Source organism: Antechinus flavipes, chromosome 2 (assembly GCF_016432865.1).
Source record: "Antechinus flavipes isolate AdamAnt ecotype Samford, QLD, Australia chromosome 2, AdamAnt_v2, whole genome shotgun sequence".
Classification (NCBI taxonomy): domain Eukaryota; kingdom Metazoa; phylum Chordata; class Mammalia; order Dasyuromorphia; family Dasyuridae; genus Antechinus; species Antechinus flavipes.
In genome coordinates, this window is record NC_067399.1 from 472,969,576 (window position 1) to 472,981,556 (window position 11,981).

An 11,981-nucleotide genomic window follows, 5' to 3' on the forward strand; every position below is an offset into this window, starting at 1 on the left:
GATTCTCTTCATCACTGAAGAGTTGGAACTGGTTTGAATCATCTCATTGTTGAAGAGAGCCGCGTCCATCAGAATTGATCAGCATATATTATTATTGTTGAAGTGTATAATGATCTCCTGGTTCTGCTCATTTCGCTTAACATCAGTTCATGTAAGTCTCTCCAGGCCTCTCTGAAATCATCCTGCTGGTCATTTCTTACAGAATAATATTCCATAACATTCAGCACATGAACTTTTTGAGAAAATTTTCTTCTATGTATCTCTCTTGTCATTTTATCTGTATTTTTAAGTGACCTGAACAGTCACAAGGAAAAATAAAGTAAAGGTGAAAATCTTTCTGAGAAACTTTTCTGAGTTCTCAAAAAGAAAGTCTCTCTGCCTTCTTAATTCAGACTAAGTTAGGGACACAGACAGAGACTCCAATAAGAAGGAAGGGAATTTTTGTTCCCAGACTGCAGGAATTTATAGAATTGAAAAACTAATTAAAAACTAAATTTATTTACTATAAATTTCCAGATTGTGATGTGAAGTTTCTGTAAATGCTGGCAGTTTTGGTGAGTTTTGAGGTACCATTTTATAGACTTTTTAGGGGAAAAATAAGAATTAAACTTTGTGAAAGTTATAGGGAAATAACACTTAGACCTCTTATCAATTCTTTGTCTTAGTGCAAGGGGAAAAAGGAATTTCACTGATCAGAGAAAAAAGAACTGAAGCTAGTTGGAAAGTAGTTTCAGTGAAGTTCAAACATAAAAAAATTGATTTTGCAGTTTGCAATTTAAATATATCTAAAACTTAAAAATACCTATTAACTCTTTTCTAGACGCTCAGAATTAAAGATTAAAAGTAAGTAAAATTTTATTTGGAAAAATATTTTGTATTAACCACTGTATTTCTTCTGTGAATAATATAACAAAACATATTTAGATAAACTAGTGGCAAAATTATCAAAAGGTATTGGAATAGACCAGGCATTTGAAGGCTTTTTAAGAACCCTATAAACAACAATATTGTAATTGATTGATTTTGTGTGTTAAAAAAGAGGTAAACTGTGAGGGATTCAATGAAGAGAAGTTCTGTAAATAGTTTTGAATATGACTGTGAAATAAAAACTAGAGGAGTAAAGCAGGTGGAAGAAAGTAGAAGAGGTATTAGATCCAAATAAGACCGGGGTGGGGGTGGGGAGCTTTTTACTTTGAAGGATTTTAAAGAAAGCCATTGGAGGGATACATAAAGATGGAAGAAAGAAATTTTAAGTTAAGTATGGATGAGAGAAAAATGGATAAAAAGTAAAAGAAAATTGGAATCTGTTTACAATGAAACAACATGAATGAAAGGGTTGAATGTAGACATTTTAGAATTTTGGAAAGAGATTTGAGGAAAGTTTGAGCTCTTGAGATAAGAAGGACATGAGAAACTTTAATTATTCTTTATGATATGGAAAATATAAAAATATTTGCAGCATTGAATTATTTGAGGATGGCATCTCCTCTTCCTTTTTTAATAGGTAGCTTTTTTCTGCCTTTTGTTTTTTGACATTTTTAGAATTATAAATGAAATAGGAAGGGGGAAGTAAGACAGATCTAGATTTAAAACACCAAGAAATTAATTTGGCTCTTTGGGTGATTAAGAGGAAATAAAGAAAAGATTCTGGGGAACTAGGAATGCCACTATGAATTTTTTTTAACATAAACTAACTGAAAACAGTGGACCCTTGAGAAAATTGAGATTTAAATGTTACCATTAGTGATAATAAATCCATATTTGATTGGGAGGAGAGAGGGCCTGGATTGAAAACAGAAAGGAATTTATTTGGTTCTTTGGGTGATTTAAAAGGAAATAAAAAATTCTGGGGAACTGGGAATGACACTATGAATTTTTTGAACATGAACTAACTGAAAACAGTGGACCATTGAGAAAATTGAGATTTAAGTGTGATTTTAGTGATGATAAATCCAGATTTTATTTGGTCAAAATTTTGTTTTGAAACTAAATCATTATGTGGTCTCACTTATAGCAAGATACATTTTCCTATTAAGATAATTGTGTTGAAGATTATACGATGATCAATTCTGATGGATGTGGCTCTCTTCAACAATGAGATGATTCAGACCAGTTCCAATTGTTTAGTGATGAAGAGAGCCATCTATACCCAGAGAGAGGACTGTGGGAACAGAGTTTAGTTCACAACATAGCATTTTTACTCTTTTTGTTGTTGTTTGCTTGCATTTTATTTTGCTTTTCATCTTTTTTTTTTCTGGTTTGACTTGATTTTTCTTGTGTGGCAAATAATTGTATAAATATGTATGCATATATTGAATTTAACATATATTTCTACCATGTTTAACATAAATAGGACTAGGGGTAAGGGTTGGGGGAAGGGAAGAAAATTGGAACACAAGGTTTTGCAAGGGCTAATGTCCATGCAACATTATGAAACATTTTGAAAAATAAAAAGTTTTAATGAAGGAAAAAAAGATAATTGTGTTGAATCAGAACTTATTGCAAATCATATTTGCTATAATATGCTAGAAATTAAATTCTTAAAATTCTAGTCTCAGAAATTTATTAGTTATGTGACCTTAAATTTGTTGTTGTTCAGTCATTTCAGTTCAACTTTTTGAGACTCCATTTGGAGTTTTCTTGAAAGATATTTGTTATGGGCCAGAACTCTGAACTTGAAACAAGGAGCTAAGTTAGTAGAATTGATAGAGACAATAGTTATTTAATTTAGCATGGTTCAGTGTGATTGATTTAATCCTACAAAGGAGATGTTCTGGGCCAGAAATTGAAAAAAGATACTAAGTGGAATTGAGGAGACACTGGTTAAATCTAGTTTAGCATTGATTTAATCCTATAACAAATAATGGTTTCCTAGTGATATAATGATTGGTTTGTGTTCATTGTGGAGCATATAAGCAAGAAGCTATCAGGGCCAGAAGCTCTTGCAGGCTGAGACAGATTCATTCCATTTTCCACCTTTGAAGTGGCTTGTGTTATACAAGAGATAACAAAATACTTCTCAAAGAAAAAGTTGGGCAGATTCAGAAGCCAGAGAAGAGAGGCGGGAACTCAAGCTCTCTGAACCAAGGAGAGAGGAAGATCTTTAGAAAATATGCTGAGCCCCAAGTGAAGGAGTTAAGACTTTGAAGGAGATAATAAAGGATTTGAACTTTAACACCTGGCTGGCACTTGTGGTGATTACTGAACTGAAACGAAGGCTGGTCCAGAAACCCCAAGAAAACCTCAACAGAGAACATTACATTTTAGAAGAACATTACAGATATTGGAACAATTTTCCATTTCCTTCTCTGGCAACTAGGGTTAAGTGACTTAATCCAGGGTCATATTGCTAGTATCTGAGACTGGATTTGAACTCAAGTCATCACTCTGCATACCATCTAGCTGCCCTTATACAAGTTATTTCACCTCTATAGTTTCCTAATCTGTAAAGGGAATAATAATAATACTAATAGCACTACCTCTCAGGTTATTATGAAGATCACACATGGAGAACATGTGAAATGCTTAGCACAGTGCCTTACAGGTGGTAAGCATTATATAAATGTTAACTATTATTATTATTTCTTTAATTGAATTACTCATTACTCCATTCTGGATTACTCTATATGGGTCTTAATTATAGAATGCCCAAAGTAATAAAATTAATGGTTTTCTATATAATTTGGAAATGAAATTCAATTGAATTGATGTCACTGCCTAATAATGAAGCTTGTTTCATGTTTTAAATATATGACATTGTGTATGTCATTATTATGTTTTTAAACTTTTCTTATATTGTGAAATTTGGCAAAAGTAATTTCTCTTTCAGTTTGGATGGTGTTGAATATGAATTTGGCAGTTAAAGAATGTGGTCAAAATGTTTGAAAACTGTTAAATATTTAATTAGGCATATTTTGCTTTTAAATGGATAACAATGTTTAAGGAAAAAATACATAGCAAAGATCTATTAATTTAATCTTATGGATTCCTTGAATTTTGTACTTGGGCAAGATCATAAAAATCTCATTAGCCCTGTAACTAGGAGTTGTTACATCCTAAGGTACTGAAGTTTGAGAAACTGGGTTGAAAAGAGGGGAAATTTACTGGTTTGATTCCAACAAAAAGTAATTTTTATTAAAAAATTATTTTAATAAGCAAATATCATTTATGGAAATTATGAAATTGAAAGTTCTTTTAACCAACTTAGTAACAATAGACCTTAGATTTAAAGATTTCAATCATCGTTGGAGTGAACAGGTAACACTGATTAGAGGTTTATTATAGTCAGCATTTTTCCTGGGGTTTGGAGTCAACTATTATGTATTCAATGTATGAGTAGTTAGTTATTCTTTTTATTTATTTATTTTTTTTTTTACTGAGGCAATTGGGGTTACACAGCTAATAAGTATTAAGTTGTCTGAGACCAGATTTGAACCCAAGTCCTCCTGACTTCAGGGCTGGTCCTCTATCCCCTGCACCACCTAGCAGCCTCGCAATATAGTTATTCTTAAACTATAAATGAAAAGCAAATAGGATGGTGTTCATTTGTGAACCATTGTCACAACAATAGAAAAATCATTATGACAATCTAGCCCTAAGTCATGATCAGTGAGATAAAATCTTTAGGGACCATGATTTAATAATGTCATGTCAAGACTGTCTGTGCTTTTGAAGACAGTCTTAATATCATAACCATGTCTCTCCTAATTACAGGTGAACTGTAAAAACTTTTGTTGTTATGATACTAAAGCTATTAATTAATGGATTAAAATTTGAGTTTAATAGTTTAATAGGATGCTAGCAGAAATAATTTTGTTTTCAACTTGAATTTATAGTCAATTTTATATCCTGAACAAATAAGTAAATGAGTTCTTGGATTTGCCATTCACTTGATTATTCACTTACATATTCATGTATAAGATTAGGTCCTTGAATTAGCTCATTTTTTTCAGAGTGATATGGGGATAATACACTCAAAAGGGAGTAATAAGACAAGGATGTAAAAGTTCTTTAATTAAATGAAGTAGAAATGGACAGTATTAAAAATTAAATATAAGACATCAGAAGATAAGCCCCTCAGGTCAGAAGGTAGTGCTATTAGCCTAGGGGAGAGCAGAGAACCAACTACATGTAACTCCAGAAGAATGAAGCAGCTGGTCCAAAACTGCTCAGCTATGGATATATCTGGTGATGAAAGGAAAAATCTGATGTTGCATAGTATTGCATAAGAACTAGAATGTAAGATCTATGAACCAACGTAGTAAGCTGGGCATGGTCAAACAGGAGATGGAAAGTTTAAATATCAACATCTTGGATATTAATGAATTTAAATGGATGGGAATGGGGGCTTTTATGATCATTATATGTAGTGTTTTTTTCAAAAATATAATGGTTCTCTGAGAGCAGATTTCTTGGGGGGCTTCTCTGGAGGCAGCCTTAGTTTCAGTTTCAATCAATAATCACTTCAAATGCAGCCAGGGATTAAAGTAGTCTTTTATTGTCTCTTCCAAAATAACCTACTTAGCTTTCTTTGGTTCCGAGAGCTCTTGTTGCTAGCTTCAGCCTCAGCTCTTTGGATCTTGGTTCTGCCCCAACTGCAGATTAGTTTCTCAATCTCCTTAACTGACTGACTCCACTAACTCAGCCCTTTTTATGCTCTTTTAGAGGTATAAACTCAAAGGTTGACTCTTCTTCTGAGAGTGGGATTATGGGAGGTGTAAACTCGTGAATCTCATACTGAATACTGAAATCTCCCAACTTGTGAACTCTAATGTGTGAGCTAACTAACTTGTGAACTCTCAAAGGTGTAAACACAAGCATTATTTCTATCAATTCCATTGAGTTAATGCTAGGATTCTAACAATTACATATACATAATTGTGGGCAAGAATCCTTTAGAAGAAATGGAGTAGTCCTCATAATCAATAAAAAGGTGAAAATAAAGTAGTACAGGGATATAATCTCAAAAATGATATCTGTTTGAATTAGAACCATTCAACATCACAATACTAAAAGTCTGTGCTCCAACCACTGAAGCCAAAGAGGTTAAAGTTGCTCAATTCTATAAAGACCTAAAAACATCTAGAAATAACACCAAAAAAGAAGTCACACTCATCATAGGGGATTGGAATATTAAAGTAGGAAATAAAAAAATAATTGGAATAATAGGCAAGTTTGTCCTTGGAGTACCAAATGAAGTAGGGCAGAGACTAATAGAGTTTTGTCAAGATAACTCATTGGTCACAGGCAAATACTCTTTTTAAACAAATCAAATATTATACAAGAGATAACAAAAATACTTCTTAAAGAAAAAGGGCAAGAAAATAAAATAACTGTGTGATGAAGTTTTACATATAGCTGAGGAAAGAAGAAAAGAGAAAGGGAAAGATGAAAAGGAAAGATTCACTCAAGTGAATGCAGAATCCCAGAAGATAGCCAGGAAGACCCACAACCTAAGCATTTTAACTATATCCTGAACATGCTGGAGACCTCTGAGGCTGGAGGAGAAGACTTAAGGAGGTAGGGTTGTTGGTATTGCTAGTGCATGCATATAATTCTGTGCTAAGAAGAATGACAAATTAATACCTAATAATATCTGCTGCCATTGAGAGACATATTTACCTTTTGATTTGTGCTTCAGAATTTCAGAAGGTGATGATTAAGGAAACATAACCAATGTATCTCTTGCCTGAGAGATACACTGAAAGAGATTTACTACCTAGCTATGCATGACTTCAATCCAGAAGAATTGAAAAACAAGCTACATTGTGTCACTTGAGTTGTTTCCCAGGAAATCAGGAATGGAAAGGATTTGTTTGTTAATGAAACTTGGTCTAGGGGAAAGCCTGAGATGAAAAGACTAATGTGGAGCTACCCCATAAGTAGCTGAAAGATGGGGAATCCTAATAATCTACAAAATACTATCAGATAATAGTTGTGGCACAGAAAAGACAATATATCACAAACATTTATTACCCATGAGAAGGTGATTGATCCTAGTGATCAGGAAGAAAAGACTGACGGAAAGCCCAGAAGCGCTCACCTACCTGTTGCAAACATTGTTAGAGCTAGACAGTGGCTCCTATGGAGATAGAAATGAAAAAGAAAGTGAACATTGAGAACCCTATGGAGTACTATAGTACATTTCAAATAGAAATGGGCCACTAAATCTTGCATAAAGATCCTGATGTTGATATATTTACTGAGAAAACTGCAAATTAACTAATAATATCTGTTCTATTGAATTTTTATTTATTTTGCTAAATATTTCTTAATTATTTTTCAATCTGGTTGGGTCTCACTGAGAAAGTTATGGACAAAGATGTCTCTGTTGACCAAGTGTTTGATACCACTGCTCTGAAGAATGAGGGAAATCAGACAAGACTGAGAGTATTTCTGCCTAGACAAAGGGAAGGGAAGTGCTAAATCTGAAGGATCCTCTGTCTGATACTCAAGCTTATGGAGTCTGGGAGGGAATAGAGGCCATCTAGAAAAACTAAAAATAATGATAGTATGGGTCATCTATGACCTCAGGGGCAGGAATCCTGCCTGTCTGGCCTGAGGATATAGAGTCAGCAAAAGCTAGACACAAGCTCAGGTATAGAAAAATAGACCACTATATATGAGGAATCCTATAGTCTAAAACTGCCTGAATAGATTACAGTAGAAAATTAAATACTAAGGGCAACTAGGTGGTGCAGTGGAAAAAGCACCAGCCCTGAAATCAGGAGGACCAGAGTTCAAATCTGACCTCAGATATTTAACACTTCCTAGCTGTATGACCCTGGGGGCAAGTCACTTAACCCCAATTGTTTCAGAAAAAAAAAAAAAAAGAGTAAGTATTATCAAATCAGCAATAATAATAATACTAATATTTGTGTAGTGCCAAGTACTGAGCTTAATGCTTTACAATTATTTCCTTTGATTTTCACAATAAATCTGAGAGGTAGATGCTATTATCCTTGTTTTACAGACCAGAAAATTGAGGCAAACAGATTAAGTGACTTATCCAGGGTCACACATCTACCAAGAGCTTGAAGCCAGATTTGATTTTAAGTATTCCTGACTCCAGGCTCAGCATTCTAACTACAACCTTAGTTGTTGTTGACCTTAGGTGACCAAGTGAATCTTATGAAGCTCACAGTTCAATGACTAAAGAGGTTATGCCTGTAACTGATGTAAATTGTGTTCCCTTTAACCTTTTGGGGGGGGAGCAGATGTAAACTCTGTCCTAGGGTAGAGTCAACATCCTTTTGAATGGCTCAAACTGCTCCCCAGCTCCAGGCCAACACTGGAACAATATAACCGGGGGTTGATTAACCTATCTTTGCAGAAGTACTAATAGGATTTTGCCGGCTGATGAAGATATTTTCTTCTCAGTGTAAACCCACCTTTGCTAATTCCTAATCAGGTGCAATTTGCCCTTCTGGACTTAGCCCACTGATGAAAATATTTTCTTCTCAGTGTAACCCATCTTTACAATAGTCCTAACAGAACTCTGCCCATTAAAAAAGCTGTCTTCTTAGAGCAAATAAATCCCCTTTTGCCACAAACTTTGCATTTGCGAATTCTTTCACAAGAAATCTGCAACATTGACCAGAGGGGATCTTTTACCCTCAATTCTCACATCTCATCATAGCTATATGATGCCTTGGTTGGACAGTATAAATGTAAAAAAATATGTAAATGTAAATAGAAAGATATGTTTTACATATGGCTTATGTGTTTGAATTTAAGGGTGCTTCATTAAATATTCTATTGCTGTATATGTTTCTGAGTGTGACCTTTGTGCATGCCTATTGTATACTTCTCTGTTATGTGACACCACACATTATCTTTTTATGAGACCTACTATATGCACTTTGGTTGTATGTACCAGTTGTACAATTTCTGCATATGCTCATACACATTGCATACAATTCTGGTGTGACTATTGGGGGCTCATTCTATATCCTGTATTGGGTGTTGCATTTCAATACTTAGGATTACATTAAATGTTAATTATGTGATAAATGGTCAAAGGATATGAACAGACAATTTTCAGATGATGAAATTGAAACTATTATCACTCATACGAAAAAGTGTTCCAAATCACTATTGATCAGAGAAATGCAAATTAAGACAACTCTGAGATACCACTACACATCTGTCAGATTGGCTAAGAGAACAGGAAAAAATAATGATGAATGTTGGAGGATGCGGGAAAACTGGGACACTGATGCATTGTTGGTGGAGTTGTGAACGAATCCAACCATTCTGGAGAGCAATCTGGAATTATGCCCAAAAAGTTATCAAACTGTGCTTATTCTTTGATCCAGCAGTGTTACTTCTGGGCTTATATCCCAAAGAAATACTAAAGAAGGGAAAGGGACCTGTATGTGCCAAAATGTTTGTGGCAGCCCTCTTTGTAGTAGCTAGAAACTGGAAATTGAATGGATACCCATCAATTGGAGAATGGCTGGGTAAATTGTGGTATATGAATGTTATGGAACATTATTGTTCTGTAAGAAATGACCAGCAGGATGAATACAGAGAGGCTTGGAGAGACTTACATGAACTGATGCTAACTGAAATGAGCAGAAACCAGGAGATCATTATATACCTCAACAAGGATACTGTTTGAGGATGTATTCTGATGGAAGTGGATTTCTTTGGCAAAGAGACCTAACTGAGTTTCAATTGATAAATGATGGACTGAAGCAGCTACATCCAAAGAAAGAACACTGGGAAATGAATGTGAAGTATTTGCATTTTTGTTATTCTTCCCGGGTTATTTTTACCTTCAGAATCCAATTCTCCCTGTGCAACAAGAGAACTGTTCGGTTCTGCAAACATATATTGTATCTAGGATATACTGCAACATATTTAACATATATAGGACTGCTTGCCATCTAGGGGAGGGAGTGGAGGGAGGGAGGGGAAAAATCGGAACAGAAGCGAGTGCATTCTGTCAATAAAAAAGTTATTATAAAAAAACGTTAATTATGATGATATATGGGTATGTACATGCATAATATATGTGACTATTTGCTAACATATGATTATAATTTACAGACATCCATTTGTGCTCAGTGTGGTATGCAGCAATTACAATTTCTTTTTACTGAGCAAGAATTAAAAAGGAAAATTTTCTGGTCTTTTGCCTGAACCTTCATGATCTAATATAGCTTAGCTTGCTCCTTCTTTCCAGGGAGTTTGGTATTCCAGGACTCGGGGAGTAGACTGGTCAGTTGGGCTGAGAATGCAAAATAATGAGAAAGATTCAGGGAGAGAAGAAAGAGTGGATAAAGACAAAAGAAAAACATATCTTTCATCAAGTTTACCCAAGCAGCAACTCCACCTCTGAGACTGTGACAGACACAGCAGGGAGCAGCTAAAGAGAACATCATATATATCCAGCCGTGCCTTAGTCCTTGCCTGTACATACACAAATAAAGAGGCTACTAGACCACAAAGTGCTTCGACACAAAAGACACTGGTAATCCATATTTGAAATGCAGTGCTCATGGCTAACAGCTATAGATAGATAGATAAATGGATGGGTAGATGGATGGATAGATCAATATACAGAGAGAGATAGCAAGTACTACTGTGCTTTACCTATTTCAACAAGAATAAGAACTGCTTTGAGAGAGCAGTTTGAACAGACAAGACTCTTAACTCTTGATACACTTGATTGGGTCTGCTATGTTTTATGCTTCCTATTTCTGCCACATTTTAAAATATTACTATGTTTTATTTTTGCTTGCTTAATTGCTTTTGCCACATGAGGAAAAAGAGATTTTATTATTATTATTGTTGTTGTTGTTGTATCTGGAAAAGAAATTTCAGTGCCTGAGGCCTGAGCCAAAGTAGAGTTTCATGAACTTAGTCTAAGTAGACCTTTGCAGGAAATAGAAAGTGGTCTTTGGGGGTGGGGGTGGAGAGGGAGAGAGGGCAGCTAAGTGGTACAGTGGATAGAACACCAGCCCTGAAGTCAGGAGGACCTGAGTTCAAATGTGGCCTCAGACACTTAACACTTCCTAGCTGTGTGACCCTGGGCAAATCACTTGACCCCAGTTGCCTCAGCAAAAAATAAATAAAAGAGGTGTTAGGGGGATATATATACATATATGTATGTATATGTGTATATATATCTGCTACATGAGTCTTAGTTGAAGGAGCTGAGAGACATCATAGCACAGTGGAAATATCCAGTAGATCTGGAATCAGAGATTTAGGTTCAAATTCCAGCTCCATCCGTGTGAGCTCTGGCAAGTGATTTCACTTGTTTGGGCCTCTGTTTCCTCATCTGTAAAATGTCACAGGGTATTGACCTATATGTCCTCTGAGTTTCCTTCCAGCTAAATCTATTATCTCCTGTTTAGCCACTGAGACTGAAGAGATATACAAGATAGCTATTGTCATCTAACTGAAGGGTGCTCATAGGGATGAGAAATTAGACTTGTTTTGATCATAGAGCGTTGAACTAACAACAATACAAAGGGTAGGGAGGGTGAGAGGAATAGAAATACAGGTATAATGAATTTACTAGCAAATAAGATTATCGAGCAGTGTCGTAGGGATGACTTGACAGATGATGAGTTAGCTATCATAATCACACCACCCAAGATAAAACTGAAATACTATTTTTCCAAGACCTCAAGGGGGAATTCCTGTTGGCTAACAAGTTTGTCCAAGGATAGACTGGATTATCTTTCTGAAGAATGCCTAAGATTTCAGAATTCAGATTTATGAACCATAATTCCAGAGGACTAATGATGAAGAATGTCACCTGTTTCCTGACAAAGTGATAGACTAATAATATGCAGAATAAGATAAACATTTTTGGGCCAATATGGGAATTTGTTTTGACTATGTATGCTTGTGATAAGTATTTGTCTTTTTTTTTTCTCCCAGTGGGAAAGGGGAAAAAAGAAATACCCAATAATTGAAAAAAATTTAATTTAAAAAAGAATACCTAATTTTGACCTCTCTGATCT